This window comes from Benincasa hispida, chromosome 9 (genome assembly GCF_009727055.1).
Source record: "Benincasa hispida cultivar B227 chromosome 9, ASM972705v1, whole genome shotgun sequence".
In the NCBI taxonomy this organism is placed as follows: Eukaryota; Viridiplantae; Streptophyta; class Magnoliopsida; order Cucurbitales; family Cucurbitaceae; genus Benincasa; species Benincasa hispida.
Genome location: NC_052357.1, coordinates 84,012,276 through 84,031,143, shown reverse-complemented (window position 1 = coordinate 84,031,143; position 18,868 = coordinate 84,012,276).

Below are 18,868 nucleotides of genomic sequence, written 5' to 3'. Positions count from 1 at the left end.
TAAATATCATATATACAACACAAGTGTTTGTACAAATCGTTTACAAACTACAGGGCACGAGACTTTAGGGCATCAACCCCAACATAATGATGTTTTAAATGTATATGTTAATGATGAGTAAGAATGATTTTTTTTTATGATGTTCTTCATGTTAGTTGAGGTTTGAGTTTAAGATGTTTTCCGAATTCTGAGTTCAGAGTTGCATGTTATTTCTTGAGTTAATGTTTCTATTGATGTTTAATGAGAGTGCTTTTAAAATTAAGTCACTCACTGGACTAGTAGCTCATTCTTCCCAATGTTTTCTTTTTTCCCAGATAGTGGTCAACTCCCCAGAAGGTAACTGTTATGCTATCTGCCACTCAAGTGCAAGATCTAAGAAAAAGGAAAAGAAAGAGAAGTCTAGGTTGTTAAGTTTGTCTTGTTGAGAATGAACATCATATACATATTAGGGACAGAGGGTAGATCGAGTAGGACCCACTATTATGAACTTATGTGTATATCTCTATTACGTTTATGTCTATATATAAGATTGTGCATGTGCTTTTAGTTGCATTTGATATGAAGTGTATGAGAAAGTGTATGTTTATAAGTTGCTTATCAGATGTCTAAGAACAGATGATGAGAGTTGAGATGGGCAATAGTTATCTTAAAAGGGTTGACATCTGCTATCTTCACATCTTCTTCTAGGTTAGGAAGGGAATCTGAGAGGGGGTGTGACACAAACCAACTACCATTTTGTTTCTGCCGTAAATTTTTCAAATTTTTGAAACTTAAATGCCCAAACCTACGATGCCACAGGTGCGCCAGATCTTCAAACATTGTGTTAAAACAAGTAGGAGATACAGACAAAGAGATACATGCAAAATTAAATTGTATTCGAAGACATAATTCCTTTTTCATTATCAAACCTTTGTCAATGTGATATATTTTTCATTGTCTTTATTGAGACAAAATGATCAATCCCTTCTCTTGCAATTATCCAAGATTTAGCAAATTTTCTTCAATTCTAGAACATAAAAAAACTTCTGAGATAATGCTGACAATTCCATTAATTTCCAACCTGATGTTTCCTTTCCTTTTGACCACCATATGAGCATTATTCCCTAGCTTTATTGATTCTATGAACTTGTCATCAAAATTCGAAAAATATTCTTTTTCTCCACACATATGATCACTGCATCCAGAGCCAAGAAACCATATATATGTTTTGTGTGACTCTCTTTCTTCAACATATGCCATTAGTAACATGTGTTCTTGACTTTCCACTTGACTTTCTGCAAAGTTAGTTATTTCTTTCTTTGGACATTCCCATTGAAAATGCCCAAGCTTGTTGCAAGAATACCATTCAATTGTTGCTTTATCAAAGCTTTATCTACCTCTTCCACGACCTCTGCCTCGAGAACTTCCACATCCTCTTCCTCGTTCGTCATATTGACTTCCATGAGTTGCCTTAAAAGCATGCTTTTCTTCTACATTTTTTGTGAAGGGAATCAAATTCCCGCGGAAGCGTGAGATCGCCTTGCATTTAGTTTTTCCATTTAATAGAAACAAAATACAGTAGTCCACACAAGAAGAATAAAGGATAAACATCAAAATCAGCAAGCTATAGAAGAAGGAGAAAAGGGATAAAAGGACCTCACCTTTGGTGAATCTCGTTATTCTTGTAAATTTCTCTTGCTTGTCTCACGAACACATCCTCAATGATCAAGGACATCACCATAAGAATAACCTTGTTATTCTCTAGGACTCCAAGGGTTAGATGTGTGGTCTCTAACACTTGGAAGAGGAAGAGGTAGAGAAATTTTTTTGAGAGAGTAGAGAGGAATTTGGTGAAGGCTGGGGTTTTTCTTTTGCACAATGAAAATCCTTATCCTCAATGGGCTATAAGAATATATTTATATGGAGAATGGTTAACCCATTCTCCAAGTATTTCTTTTTTCATCCTTAATGTTAATTAATTAAATAACCCTTATTTAATTAATTGACATACTAATTAAATAACCATATACTAAATCCTATTTAATATATAGTTAATTAGTTAACATATAAACATGACATATTTATATATATCCAACTCTCTAACATTATCATTAATTAATTCTTCATGAATCAAATTCAAATGAATTTAATATTTGAATCTCATTCAAATATTTTTCTCTTACATAATTTAGATTATAGATCACATCTATAAGTAACCATTATATATTAATCTCATTAATATAAAATATCCTCAATTAATTTGAACAATACAAATCGTTCCTCATTACCATCCTTTAGTAAGTTAACAAGGGGACTTTGTGGACCTACAGATTAGAAGCTCAAATGATATGAGATTAATTAATTAACATTTTTAATTAAATTAATCAATGTTCATTAACTATTGATCACTCCACTAAAGAACGATAGTTGCACTCTTCGCACTACAGATATATTTCTGTGTCCACGGATATAATCAATCAATAATGAGTCGACCTTTCACAAATCGCTCATAATTACAGTTGGATCAAATTATCGTTTTACCCTGTATTTACATCTAACTCCTTAAGTATCACTGACTCCTCTACTGAACAAACAGTTTATAATACAAATATAAACTGACACCTTTCGGGCCAATGAGAGGTTGAGGATTCATTGTTCAAAACCCAAAATCAACTATTAAGAGCGCAATTTATCTACTTTTCCTATGGTCGGGAATGAGTGAGTTCCATCTTGTATAGTTGTATTCCTAGCTCCTTATTCGGACAAATCCCAAAATGGTAGGCTTGTTGTTGAGTCTGCTAACACTGCCACTCTCACCCATACAGATCAAAGGATTGCCCTTATAAATAGAAGTTCATAACTCACTCAGGACTAAGGTGAAGTCATCTATGGTCATCTTAGTGAAATGTAAGTCTCTTCTAATAATGGTGTTATATAGAGAGACTATTCATTTCGTGATCCGATCTTATACAAACTCTTTATATAGAATATCCCCGCTCACATGTCTCCACATGAACGATCAGGATCATACCATTTGTAGCACTTTACAACAATTGTAACAATTACAAAGCAGGTCGTATTCATAGTGTCACAAGGATAAGGTACCCAGCTTTATCCATCTACTACATACCATTTAGGTTATTACTTTAACATGATCCACTTGTATGTCAATTACATACATGTTTTAAGTTACATAAAATAACCTTGGACCTTAGTTTATTGGATTGAATTAATACATTTTAAGTGTTAACAAAATACCTCTTACTTTATTAAATGTATGATTTGTATTTACAAACTACAAGATAAATGAGATTTAGGACACCAAATCCAACAATCTCTCACTTGTCCTAAAGCGAGTGAGATGTACAGTATCAAATACAATACAATAAACTAAGGCACACGATATACCCAACCACATATCCCACTTGCCTAGATTAGATGACTCATATCTCGTAGACCCATGCTTTCCAGGTGGCCCTAAAAATTTTAACCATGAGAGCTTTTGTAAATGGATCAGCGATGTTGCGCTCTGAGGCAATCTATGTGTCGATCACATCTCCCCATTGCACAATCTCTCTAATGAGATGATACTTGCACTCAATGTATTTCCCTCGTTGGTTACTTCGAGACTCTTTGGAGTTTGCCACTACACCACTATTATCACAATAAATAGTGATGGGCAAGTTCATGTTTGGAATGACTTCCAAATCCGTCAGAAAACTCTTAAGCCAAACAGCTTCTTTAGCAGCTTCACAAGCAGATATATATTTTGCCTCCATCGTGGAATCCACAATACATCCTTGCTCAATGTTGCTCCATACTATAGCTCTTCCATTCAAAGTGAACACTGATCCTGATGTGGATTTTCTAGAATCCTTATCAATCTGAAAATCAAAGTGAGTGTATCTTGTAAGGATCAAATTGTTAGCACCATACACAAGCATATAATTTCTCGTTCTTCTAAGATAATTGAGAATAGCTTTAACCGTTGTCTAGTGATTAAATCCTGGATTGCATTGATATCTGCTAACCACTCCCAAGTATGGCAAATGTTGAGCCTAGTACACAGCATGGCATACATAAGGCTACCTACCACAGATGCATAAGGAATTCGTCTCATTTCTTAAACTTTTTTAGGTGTCTTAGGACATTGTTCCTTGGACAACATAATTCTATGCTTAAAAGGTAATAAACTTTTTTTGGAATTTTGCATCGAATATTTAATAAGCATTTTGTCAATATACAATGCTTAAGACAATGTTGGATATTTGTTCTTACGATCTCTAATGATTTAGATCCCTAGAACAAATTGTGCTTCACCCAAATCTTTCATTTTGAATTGAACAACCAACCATTCCTTAATTTTGGTCAGAAAACCCACATCATTCTCAATGAATAGGTTATCATCCACATATAACACCAAGAATGTTACTGAACGGTTAATGATCTTCTTGTAAACACAAGGTTCATCAACATTTTGATTGAAGCCATAGGTTTTAGCTGCAACATCAAAACTTATATTCCAAGATCGATATGCTTGTTTAAATCTATATATGGATCGACTAAGCTTGCAAACCTTTTGCTCTTAATCTTGTTCAATGAATCCTTCTGGCTAAGACATGTAGATTATCTCCTCAAGATTACCATTCAAAAACACAGTCTTGACATCCATTTCCCATATTTCATAGTCATAATATATGGTAATGGACAAGAGAATCTGAATAGATTTTATCATAGCAACAGGCGAGAAGGTTTCCTCATAGTCCACCCTTTTAACACAGGTATAATCCTTTGCTACTAATCTAACTTTAAAGGTTTGCACCTTTCTATCTACACCTCTTTTCTTCTCGTAGATCCACTTACAACCTATCATTTTTACCCCATCAAGTTAATCTATAAACTCTAAAAAAGAATTGGAGTACATGGACTCCATTTCTTCATTCATGGATTTAATTCATTCATCCTTATCCACATCAACCATTGTTTGCTTGTAGGTCAATGGATCCTCAACGTTGTCATCTTGTATGATACTTTGAGCTTCAATTAAACCCAAATAGCAAACGGATTGGGTTCTAACCATCCCATTACGTCGAGGCTCCTTCAACTCTTGAGTAGAATGTGCCTGACTCGATGAAGCAATATCAACAACTTTTATTGAAGTATTGCCTTCTTCAATAACTCTCGTTGAAGTGTTTCCTTCTTCAACAACTCTTGTTGAAGTTTAAGTAGTTTCTTTGGTGAGTTCATTTAGTACGATTTTACTCTTTGATTTATGCTCCTAATTTGGTCTTCCTCCAAGAAAGTTGCATTTATTGATACAAACACTTTATTCTCTTTTGGATCGTAAAAGAGGTCACCCTTGTTTCTTTGGAGTAGCCTACAAAGAGGCACAACGTGGTTCCAACTTCCTCGAATTTGCCACAAGCACATGTACTAGACATCCCCAAATCCTGAGATGTCATAAACTACTTTTACGACCTCTCCAAAATTCAAAAGGCGTTTCAAAAACATTCTTTGATGAAACTTGGTTCAATAGGTATGTTGCAGTATCCACTACATAACTCTATAACGAGATAGGAAAAGAAGTATAACTCATCATGGATCGAACCATGTCTAACAGGGTTCTGTTTCTCCTTTCTGACACACTATTTTGTTGAAATGTATCAGACGCTGAGAGTTGAGATTTGATTCCATGTTCTATCTTATAGTTCTGGAATTCTATATCCATGTACTCTCCACCTCGATCTGATCGAAGTGTTTTTATCCTTTTACCTAATAAATTCTCAACTTTAGCCTATACTTCTTGAACTTTTCAAGTGTATCAGACTTATGTTGCATTAGGTAAACATACCCATACTTAGAATAATCGTCAGTAAAAGTGACAAAGTATTCATAACCCCCCCTGCTTTAACATTCATCGAACCACAAAGGTCTGAATGTATAAGATTCAAGGGTTCTTTGGATCTAGAACCTTTTCCAAGAAAATGTCGTTTTTTCATGTCATATATGCCAAAGATGAGCGCTTTCTTTTGGAGAAACTTTCCTTCTTTTGTTTTGTATAGTTGCAGTGTTGAATATTTCAAAATTATAGAGTATTTTAGATATTAACGACCTTAGTACATATAAGTTATTAGTTAGATAGACACCATCACGCAGCAGAAGAAATCAGGATCCATAAGCATTCTAATTCATTAATTTTGGTTGAAAAGAAACATGCTAAAAACAGAGTTTAATGGGTTTCATGAACATACCTTGACCGAATCAACGAAATCTCCATTTCCAGTTGCAAAATCCTCAGAATCCTTGTGTAGACCACCACAAGATCTTCTCTACTATCCTCTTTGGTGCTCTAGATTGAATTATGAGACTCAAAATAAGCTGGAATCAAAGGGAATATGGAGAAAACTCACTGAATAGAACCCATTGAAGAACACATTCTTCATCCGAATTTTTCAACAAAAATCCAGTTGGTTCTCTTCACTTGCTTCACTCCAATCTCTTCAATATATTGCAAACTATCATGCAAAGATATGTGTTGTATGGGATGCAGCTCATGCTTGGAGTAAAGCAAAGGAGTAGGTGGTGGGTTCTTAGTAAGCTACTTGAAGATGAATTTGAAGAACCCACTTTCAAATTTTGTGTAATTTTCAATTTCCAAAATCAAAAATTGATTGTAAAATAATATTTTATTTCTAAAATAAAAAATTATTAATTTACAAATTAATTTCAAAAATTAATTTCTAATAAAATTAATAAATAATTGTTTAAACAATTTAAATAATTCTAATTAATTTAATATCTAATATTATATTAATTTTTACACAAATTCATCTTCATATATTTAAATCATATTTAAATATATTTTCACCAATTCTATTTGATTCTAATTTGAACGTTTCAAATTAACTTATCACTCTACTCTAGAGCTAATCCATTTTCGAGCTAGTAGGGGGACCTCGTGGACCTACAAATCATGAGCTCCAATGATCGAGATTAATCGGCTAAACTCATTAAACCGATCTAACCCCCATTCATTAACTAATGGGTCACTCCACTAAAGCCCATAGTTAAACCCCGTAGATATATTATGTCCACTCGATATAACCATGATTAGTATGTTAACCCTTCACAGGTTGTTTGTAATAACGACTGGGTCAAATCTCTGTTTTACCACCGAAATTACCTCTTGTTCCTTAAGTCCCCACTGATCCTCTAATGAACAATTGTTTTGTGATTCAATCACAAAACCGAGTCCCACTCATACCAAATGAGAGGACGGGATCCCTTGTTCAAGCCCCAAAATCAGCACTTAATGGAACAACCTCTCTACTATCCCTAAAGCGACTAGGAGTGAATTCCCTCTTGCACTCAATGTCCCCAGCTATCTATCTAGTCTTACCCCTAAAATGGCAGTCATATTGGTCCGGCGCTGTTGAGCCAACCCCCACCTATGCAAATCCAAGGGCAATCCCAAATAAACAGGAGTTCATAGTTAGCTCAGGATTAAGGTCAAGTTACCTAAGTAATCGCTTTGAAATAGTCAGTCCTAAACAGTAAACAGCGTTATAAAGTAAAAGTGACTCTTTTCGTGGTCCGATATTGTACAAACTCTTTTGCACAAGGACATCCTCATTCCTCATGTCTAACATGAACAAATTGGGATCACTTCGTTTGTAGCACTTTACAACTCCTTGTAACAACTACAGAGCAGACCGTATCCAATAGTATTACTAGAATAAGGTACCCCACCTTATCCATGTACTATAGATCATTTTGACTATTTACTCGAACCTGATCCACCTTTATGTCTCCACATAAAGTGCAAGTACTCATCCAATGGTCAAGGAACTTTTAGGTTTATTGGATTTCTACTCAAGCAATAAATCTATTCAAGAACACCTTTATTGAATTTTCAGAATAAGCTCCATTGTTTACATACCACGAGTTTTAGGATATAAAACCCAAAATTATTTTCATTTATTGCAGAACATATATCAACACCTTTTTTCGAGACAAACACTTTATCATGAATAAACGATATATTATAACAGTGTTCCAACAAACAAGAGATTGAAATCAAGTTCCTTTTGAAAGTAGGAACAAAGTAAACATTGTCTAACAATATGAACTTAGAATCAAAAAATAACTTAATGCTCCCTACTACAACTGTCGAGACGGCCTCGCCCATTCGAACCCGAAGAGTCATCTCTCGTGCCTCAAGCTGCTTTTAGGAGCTCTTTTCCCGTAAAGAAGTACAAACATGGTTAGTGGCTCCTGAATCAAGTATCTATGTATTATTATCATGCTCCAATAAACACGTTTCTAGAACTAGTAAATCATATTTACCTTCTTTTTCTTTCTTATTTTTGGCAAAATAAGTTGGATAGTTTTCTTTCCAGTGCCCATCTTGATTACAATGGAAACAGATTCTCTTTGAAGCTTCTTCTTACTATTCTGGGTAGCAGCAAGTGGATTAGCTTTATTCTTTCCTTTACCACCTTTATACTTCTTTAATTTTTTGGGGTTTGAGGAAGAAGCCGCGAACTTAGTCCTAGAGGTAGAACCCCTGTGGAAATTTTTCGAGGAATTGGTAACGTTTTCCTCTTCAGTTTATCCTTTGACTTTCATCAAGGACTCATAAGTCTGTAGCTCACTTAGAAGGGTGGTAAGATTGTATCCAATCTTGTTCATAATCGTGATGCTACGAAATTGGAGGCTCTTCGGAATAGCTTCCAGAATAAAGCTAATTTGTCTGGCCTCATCTATGATAGCCCCATTCATCTCTGCCATGTTGAAGTAGACCATCATGTTAATGACATGCTCTCTTCAGATGATTCCTTGTTCATGCAGGCGTTAAGATATCCTTTAGAGCATCATGCCTAAGATGTGTGCCCAGTTGGCCAACCATCCCACGCAATGACTTCATGATTTTTTTAGCAGACACCATGGTCTCATGCTTTTTTGCCAAATCTTCAAATAAACTTACCAAATTATAGACTTTGTCCTTGTCATTGGCCTTTGTCCATCTGTCATAGGCTTCACGAATATTTCATGAAGATTGGGTGAAGAAATTTGAGGACATTCCTCCACTAGGATGAATTTTAGGTCGTCGATGACCAAAACCATATTGATCGTATTCTTCTATGTCACGTAATTATTATCGTTTAATTTATTTGTGTCAGGCAAAGAGAATATTACGCTAGTCATTTTGCCGATACAAAACAAATCGCTTATTTTAGACACTTATGCAAAAATTTATTTTTAATTCAATCAGTTTAGAAAAACAGTAATGAACCCAACACCATTTTATTTTGTAATGATACTTCATTGATTTAGAATAAATGCCACCTCAAGGCAAATAGTTACTCCTTCACTGAATTGAGACATTCTTAATCAAAGATTACACCAGAATAACTCTTATTCCAATAATATTTACTTATCATTGATTTGGTCCAGAAACCATTAACTACCTTAATGTTTTTTTGTAAATGTAACTATTCAATTTTAACCCTATAACCCCGCCCCCAATCAGCCTGCCTCGGGGAAAAACATAATTGGTGCAATTGATTATAGTGATCTTATCCATTTAGGAGTTTGTTAGGTCCCTTTTCCATGCAAACACCTTCCTAAGGGGGACGCTCCTAGGGCGCCACGAGGCCGAGCATGGAAATGACATTCCAAACCAATGAAGGAGACCACAAGATATGTTGACACACATTCTTTTCCCACTTACCATAAATACTTTCTCCATCACCTTGATATTGACCAATGCAAATACTTTCCTAAGGGAGGGTCGCTCAGGGCACCATAAAGTCATGCATGAATCTCACTTGTTAATTTTAACTAAGTCTTTGTTAATTTGCTCAATATGACATTAAATCAAATATTTTAACAATATGTGATTTCATTTATTATACTCTTTAATAAATTCAATCATGTATTGCATGCTTATAAAATATTTGCCAAATTCACCTTCTAGGTCGGTTCCCAAGTAGAGGTATTCCATTTCCGTCCACTTAAATATCTCAGCTTAGACAAAATATTCATAAGACAAAGGTCTCTTATGGGAAATTATTTTATAAATGTATTCTTTAATGGAATTCATTTTAATCCTATTAAAACAAATTAAAATATTTACCTATTTGGAATCTCATTTAAAAACCTTTCAACATAAGTCTAGGTGAATTAATTTTAAACCATTTAAAATTAAGTTTGACCTAATGTTTGCATACAACTCCTGACTATAGATTTTAATCTATTCCACTAAATATATAATAGTTATATTTTAATGTCATATTAAAATCTATAATTTGCATCTAATGACGTTGATCAAATATAACAATTATATTTATATAAGTAGTGTCATGCTCAATGCGAAGTTTATTTTCATTGAAAAATATAACACTTATATTATCATCCATGAAAATTAAACATACAAATTAATCATTCCACCATACATTATAACAGTTATAACATTGTATGATGCACGAACATGCTTAATGAACCATACATCAAAATAATATAATACTTATAGTATGATGCACATGAGCATGCTAATAAAATCATGCAATTATAAATAATATAACACATACATCAAATATGATGCATAAAAATGTTTATCATAAGATGAGATTTTAAATCTGTATGGCATACATTATGCAATATAAATGTATCCATTAATTTATATATATATCAAATGCATAATAAATTAAACAACAAATATTGGATCAAATTTTGGTAACCTAAAAATTGATTAAACTAATAGAACTAATTTCTATTAATTTAATTAAATAAAAAAAATTAATGAAATTACAAAAACAAAGGAAATCTATTGCAAAAATCGGAGATAGGATTTGAACTCACGACCGCTCTCCTCGCGCGCGCTTGTGAAGCTGGGAGCGTTGCGACACTTGGGGTAGCTTCGCGATGCTACAGATATCGTTTGCCTCGTCTCACCTTGTAGTGTCGTAACGCTACAGTCCAGAAACCTCCTTTTTGCAACGTTTTTGCTTCGAACTTGGATCGAAAACCTCCATTTTTCATCGATCTCTTCAGAAACTCTTGCTCCTCGATCGACACGGACTTACAGACTCAACAGAAAAACTTAAATGCCCAAAAAAAATGAGCCCTTACATTTTAATCGCATTAAAATATAAAGCTAAGTGCAAAAAAATATAAACATCCAATATTTCAAACCTCACATTCAAAATGCATATTAAAACCCACTTTTCTAAACTTATTTTTGTTTCAAAAATATGAAAAACAAAATGCAAGTATTGGCTCTAGTACCAATTGAAGGGAACTGAATCCCGCGGAAGCATGTGATCGCGAACAATTTACACTAAATAGAGGATAAGCATCAAATTTAAGCATGCTATTAAAGAAGAAGTACAGAGATAAAAGGACCTCACCTTTGTTGAATCATGTGGAAGCTGCACGAGCCCTTCCTGCATGCCATAAATGACCTACGAATAAGATGTCTGGTGGAGACCATATTCACGCTGGTACCGTAGTAGGTAAACGTTGAAGGGGAAAGAGACATCACTTTAGGCTTTGTTGATTCACTATGTGATGCTTTTATTGAAAAAGACCGAAACTGTGATAATTTCATTCAAGATTGGGTCTCTTTACCGTGTTCTGCCAGTGGCTTCCGGTGGTATTCACGTTCGGCATATGCCCTTCTTTAACTGAGATTTTTAGAGACGATTATGTACTACAATTTGGCAAACGAACGCTTCAAAAGCTCAACGAGCAACTTAAGCCACTTAATGAGAGGAAAAGCTCAACGAGTGAGGCGGAGATGGAAGAGAGATCCTAAAAAGCACTCTTTTCGCATAGAAAGAAAGTGTACTACCATATAGTGAACAAAAGGAAAGGAAGTCACTCAAGTATTTTATTATATATATTGGATCAATAACATTTTTTTTTGTATGAGTGCAATATTTATTTCTCTCTATATAGATATTTTCTATATAATATATAAAGAGTTTTCTTTTTAATTTCTATAAAATCAATTACGAAATAATTAATTACGAATAATTAAGAATCTTAATTTTTCAAGTGGCAGAATTCGAACCCATGACTAGCCCGCCCCTGACCAGGCGGGTTGGGTAGCCGGGTTAGCACCCTCCGTCACCTCTGTACCTGAAACAGATGTGTTGCACTACCCAGTGCGTAACCTTTTAGGGTTTGGCTTCTGCTTATGCCATTACCAATCGCGGGTGAAAACTATCGATTTTTCATTTGCCAATGAATTGGATCTGCCCCGATTAGATCAATAATGAGATTCTTGGCTAGAAGAAAGGTTTTGTGACATGGACGTCTTGCCCAACTAACTCGGTTGGTTGGCCCACCTAATAGATGATGAGATTCTCGAGATCAAACTAGATTCTAGAGCAAGATTTAATAAGTAATAGTCTTTTCAGCCAGTACGTTCTATTTCACTTGCCGGTAAGAGTTCAACCCGATCAATGGCACTAGCAGGCTCGAGAGCCCTCTCAAGGAATCTCTTGACTCGAAGATTAGGGCTTTTTCCTAGCCAGAGGCATCTGAAATAAGAGAATCAACCCTCGCATAAAGAGACAACTAAACTATACGCGGCATTTTGGTTTAAAAAGGAAAGAAAAAAGCATAAAACTGTGGAAAGAGCCACCCGGGTTTATAGACCAATCAACCAGGAAAGAAAGTTCCTGCTACTGGAAAACAACTCCCTCTGCCCTTGCTCTGGTTCTATATTAAAGCCCTACGCTCCAGTGTAGAACTTCTTGATCCACGAAATGAGTAAAAAAGGGTTCTTTCCCGAGATGAGTTCTTGCCATTTCATTTTTATAGAGGAAACAAACAAACTTTAGTTGATTGAAAAGAAATGTATATTGATACGTTCAATCAAGTCCTGCTTTCTATTCCTCTTTCTTTGGTTGTAGGGAAACCTTTCTCTTATTATACATGAATCCAATTTGCATTTCATCCGGAAAAGCCATCTTTTTCTCAACAATGTCTTTGCACCATTAGTACATACAGGAGTTCAACTGTGAAGATAGACTAGCATGAGGCTTAACCCTTCCCTTGTCTCCTAAAAAGAGAACTGACTAATCGCTAAGAGCTCACAACTTTCATCAAAGCGTTGGTTTTCCAATGCTATTGTTCGTACTTCATCGTCCATCCACGAGGCTGTAAAAAGAGAGAAATAGGTGGCTATCTAGTGGGAGTCGTTTCAATTGTATGCCAAGAGGTCCCTATAGACAAGGGGACAAGGAATCATTGCTTTTGGGAGCAGGCAGCCTACATCTCACTCTGTCTGTAATTCAATACCTCTCATCGGTATCAGTGTACTCTGTCTCATCGCGAGCCCGTAAATCGATTAACATTTCCAGATATATATGGCATACGTTATTCTCCGATCTCAGAGACAGATGGAGTTAGTCTTATTACCCTCACCAGATCAGTTTGGGCCCACATCTCAGGGTCAGGCGCTGATGAGCATTCTTTTTGCAAATTCCTCTTGCTTGTCTCACGAATATCTCCTCAATGATCAAAGACACCATCGTAAGAATAACCTTATTGTTCTCTAGGACTCCAAGGGTTAAATATGTGGTCTCTAACACTTCGAAGAGCAAGAGGTAGAGAGAATTTGTTGAGAGAGTATAAAGGAATTTGGTAGAGGCTATGGTTTTTCTTTTACAAGATGAAAATCATTATCCTAAATGGGTTATAAGGATATATCTATATGGATAAGGATTAACCCTTCTCCAAGTATTTTTTTTCCACCCATAATGCTAATTAATTAAATAACTCTTATTTAATTAATCGACATACTAATTAAATAACCATATACTAAATCCTATTTAATATATAGTTAATTAATTAACATATAAACATCATATATTTATATGTATTCATCTCTCTAACATTATAATTAATTAATTCTTCAAATCTAATTCACATGAACATAATATTTGAATCTCATTCAAATATTTTTCTGTTACATAATTTGGATTATAGATCACATCTATAATTAATCATTATATATTAATCTCATTAATATAAAATTCACTCAATTGATTTGAATAATTCAAATTATTCCTCATTATCATTCTTAGTGAGCTAACAAGGAGACCTTATAGACCTACATACTAGAAGCTCCAATGATATGAGATTAATTAATTAAACTCTTTAATTGAATTAATCAATATTCATTAACTACCGATCCCTCCACTAAAGCTCGATGGCTGCACTCTTCGCACTCAGATATATTTCTGTATTCATGAATATAACCAATCAATAGTCAGTCGACCTTTTACAAATTGCTCATACCTACAGCTGGGTCAAATTACCGTTTTACTCCTATAGTTACATTTAACTCCTTGAGTAGCACTAACTCCTCTAATGAACAAATAACTTATAGTTCAAGTATAAACTGACACTTTTAGGCCAGTGAGAGATTGAGACCTCATTGTTCAAGACTCATAATCAATTATTAAGGGAGCAATTTATCTACTTTCATTGAGGTCAGGAAGGAGAGCATTAATCTTGTGTAGTTGTGTTCCCAGCTCTTTACTCAGACAAATCCCCAAAATGGTAGACTTGTTGAGTTGGCTAACATTGTCACTCTCAGCCATACAAATTAAAGGATTGTCATCATAAACAAGAGTTTACAACTCACTCAGGATTAAGGTCAAGTTACCTATGGTCATCCTAGTGAAATGTAAGTCTCTTCTAGTAATGGTGTTATATAGGGAGATTATTCATTTCGTGGTTTAATCTTATAAAAACTCTTTGTACAGAATAAACCGCTCACATGTCTCCACATGAACGATCAAAATCAAATAATTTATAGCATTTTACAACAATTGTAACAACTACAAAGTGGGTCGTATTCGTAGTGTCACCAGGATAAGATACTCAGCTTTATCCATCTACTACAGACCATTTAGGTTATTACTTAAACATGATCCACCTGTATGTCAACCACATATATGTTTTAAGTTACATAAAATAACCTTGGGTCTTAGTTTATTGAATTGAATTAATGCATTCTAAATGTTAATAAAATGTCTCTTATTTTATTAAATATATGATCTAGATTTACAAACTACCAGATACATGAGATTTAGGACACCAAATCCAACATATTGCTCATGCGTTGTTCGTACACTAATATACTGTTCTGTATCCCATCAATTGATAAACAACTAGTATCCTTGAACTCTTCAATAGAACACACGACATAATTAAATTCGGAAAGCATTGATCTAAGTACCTTTTCAACAATGGTAGAGGCTTTCAAATCTTTTCCATCCGCTTTCATTTTGTTCGTAATAATAAGAACATGACCAATATGCTCATTCACAAATTCTTATTCTTTCATGTGAAGGAGTTCATACTCCTTTCGTACAGCCTGTAGATGAGCACGCTTTACCTATATTGTTCCCTGATATTTTTGCTTCATGGAGTTTCAAATATTCTTTGGTGTGTCTTTGTTAGGGTTGGCAAAAAAGCTTGCAAGGGTGGGTCCCTGTGGGGACCCGACTCGTTCGGGTTAGGGATTCCTCGGTTTGACGGGGGGTGGGGTCAAACCAGGGAATTTTTTTTAGGCTCCGTCAGGATGGGGACAGTATCCCCGCCCCGACCCCGACCCGGTTAATCCCTGACCCTGATTTTATATATTTTTATTTTTATAAATATATATTTAGAATAATATAAAATAATTAATTTGTATATATGTTTATAATATTAATATGTAATATTGGATTGGACTTTGGAGTTTGGAACCAAGAAGTCTAAAAAAAACTGAAAATTAAAAAGTAAATGTGAAACCCAAATTTCCATTTTTCCACTTAAGCAAGTGGTTAAGGGAATTAACTAAGTAAAAGTTAAAACCTATGTTGAAGTGAAGGAAATTTCAAAAGTGTTGAATAGATTTTTCTTGGGTAGTTTTGAGTTAAGCTTTAATTGAGGGAGTTTGGCTAAGTATAAGGTCAAAAGGACCCATGCGTGAAGTATTAGGAGACATTAACACATAAGTCGAAAAGGCAACCATGCGTTTGTAAGGTTGGACGCATGATGGGCTGAAGTATTTGCAAGAGGCATTGCCAAGATTAACTATGCGTTGGAAGCCAAGGAGAAAAATGACTAAGTATTTGACAATGCATTAGTATGTGTCATGTGTTGGCCTTTAGACTTTGAGAGGTTATTTGGGAGGTTAGTAGTACATGCAGCAGCCAAGGTCTTGAAGAGGTTAGAACAACGCATGCGGCAGCCTCAAGTTACGCATCCAAGGGCACTGGGCATTAGATGCGTTGGATGCGTTGGGTGATAAATGCATTGAATGATGGATGCATTGGATGCTTAGATGTGTTGGATGCATTGGATGCGTTGGGTGATGAATGCGTTAGACGCGATGGATGCGATGGATACAGCAGTGCAATACTATGCGTTGGCAATACATTATGCGTTGGTGATGTGCTATGCATTGATGATGTGCTATGCAGTGGTGATGTGCTATATGTTGGTGATGTACTATGTGTTGGTAATGTGCTATACGTTGCACATCCAAGGGTTTGTGGGTGCATAGGACAAACTAGTAGTATGCGTTGAAGGAGTATTGGCCATTATCCTAGTTGAGCACATAGAGCAAAGGTAAGCCATGCATATGCGGCCAAAGATGAGCATGCGAGCATCTAGCATTTGTGACTAAGTTGCGTTGATTAGATGCACAAGGTAAGAGTGAATGGATGCATTGCGCCGGTTGATGGTGTCTAGACATAGGTAGGTTGCGACAATTGGATGGGCGCATTTGTGGTTAATGCATATATGGTTGGACGAACGCAGATGGAGGATGGATGCATTCAAGGACGTCATTCGGACATGTGGCTAGTTAGGAGGAAATCTTAAGCCTTAAGTAGATTAGGTAAATGTATAAGAAGACATGTAATATTTGAAGGCTATGCGTTGGTGAAAGGAGAGCAAGACACCTTGGGTTGCGCTGATGCAAGATTGCGTTGATGGTGTAAGGAAGAGACACTTGGACATGCGACCAAGTAGGAGGTGTCGACCGTGGAGCGATCTTGGATGCCTATAATAGAGCCAAGGACTTCAGATGAGAACTCAATTTCTCTTCAAAGGACATAAAGAAGAGTGTATTGGGAGGAGGCTATGCGTTGGAAGCAAGACCATGCATTGGTCAAGAGGTTCCAAGAGGGGAGATGTTGTTGGACAGAAAGGACAAGAAGCAGCATCAACTTAGGATGAGAAGTTCTCCCAGAATACTCGTGCGTTTGGAGTGATTCTAAAGCCATATGAAATCTAGGAGAGTCTAGTTTTCAGGGTAGGGCTGCCAAAGAAGAAGCTCCAAAGGATCAGGCTGGAAATTGAGAAAAAGACAGAAGGGTCAGGCTGTTGGGTAAGCTTGGGTCAGTCTTGAAGATTTTACGATTCCGGCCAAACTACGAGGATTTCTTAGCTAATATTTTATGGTAATATTTCTAAGATATTTTAGAACATGTTTGTAGAAGAAATTATCTTAAAATAAGTTTTATAAATATGAGTAATCTGAGCTTTAAGTTGAATCTAGATCGTAGGGTTCAAAAAGGAGCCTGAGGTGATCAAGGAACTTCTAAAGAGAAAGGTTCCTAAACGATCAAGGTGAGTGGTTATTGTGTTGTTGTATTGTTGATGTAATTTCGATATATAGGTAAATATATATAGGGGATAATATTAAATTGACATGATCAGGGATATATGTTTATCTTGTTACTATACTTGTTAAGATATTGCTTGTATGTTTGCTTTGGAAACTGAAATTATATCGGGGATGTATAGTTAGCATGCTTGCAAAGGTACTTGACGGAAAAATATAGTTGGCTTCGGCTGGCGAAAAAATATAGTCGGCTTCGATCGGCGGAAAATGATAGTCAACGACGACCGGCGAGAAATATAGTCAAATTACCTAAGCATAACTAGCGAGACATAGTCGATGTGCACATTGGTGGGATAATAGGGTACAAGGAAAGTTTCCACATGAATTGTTGTTGTCTTAGTATACGTGTGAAAGTACTGGGGAAAAAGTAGGATCATACCAGGGATAACCAATGGTAAAGCTGGGGATGTTTTTATTATGTGATAACCAGTGGTCAAGCTGGGGTTGATTGTTTTAACCAGCGGTCGAGCTGGGGATTGTCCAGCAGTTTGGCTGGAAAATAATATTGAACTTATGGTAATGTTCTTGTTGACTGTGCATTACTTTCCAAAAGTATATTTCTGTTGACAAAGTTATTTGTTTATCTAAAGACACCACTCACTGGGCTTTATAGCTCATGTTTTCCATGTTTTATGTTCTACCCCCCCAGGTAGTGGAAGGTGAGGAGTTCCAAGGTGCTGCTAAGGTTAAAATCTGCACAAACCACAATTATACTTCCGAAGGGTTTTACAGTTGTTATTGTAAACTTTGTTATTAAATCTTGGAGTTGTATAAACGTTACATTGTTGTAATAAAATGGGCCTACTTAATCAGTTGTTGTTTATCTCCTTGACTTAAACAGTTGGTTGTTGAATTTGCTCATTGGTATCAAAGTTATTTTCGAAAGAGTTATTAGGTAGTAAGTGTCAACAAAAAGGTTGATAACTGCTACAGTCATGCCCTTTCTCAGGCTCAGAGGGTAGTCTAGGGCAGGGTGTGATAGTAAAAAGCCTAAAACCAAAAGAAAGCCCTAAATCTTCTCCTCTCCTCCTTTCTTCTGCCGAAAATGAGAATCATTGAGTTGAGATTAAGTCTTTCTTTGCTTTGAGAATCAGTAAACTGTCGACTGCCCTAAATCCCTCAACAGCCAACGCAATGCCACCTCAGGTCCTCACCCATGAACATGTGAACGCCGTGAAGGTTACCCGTGAA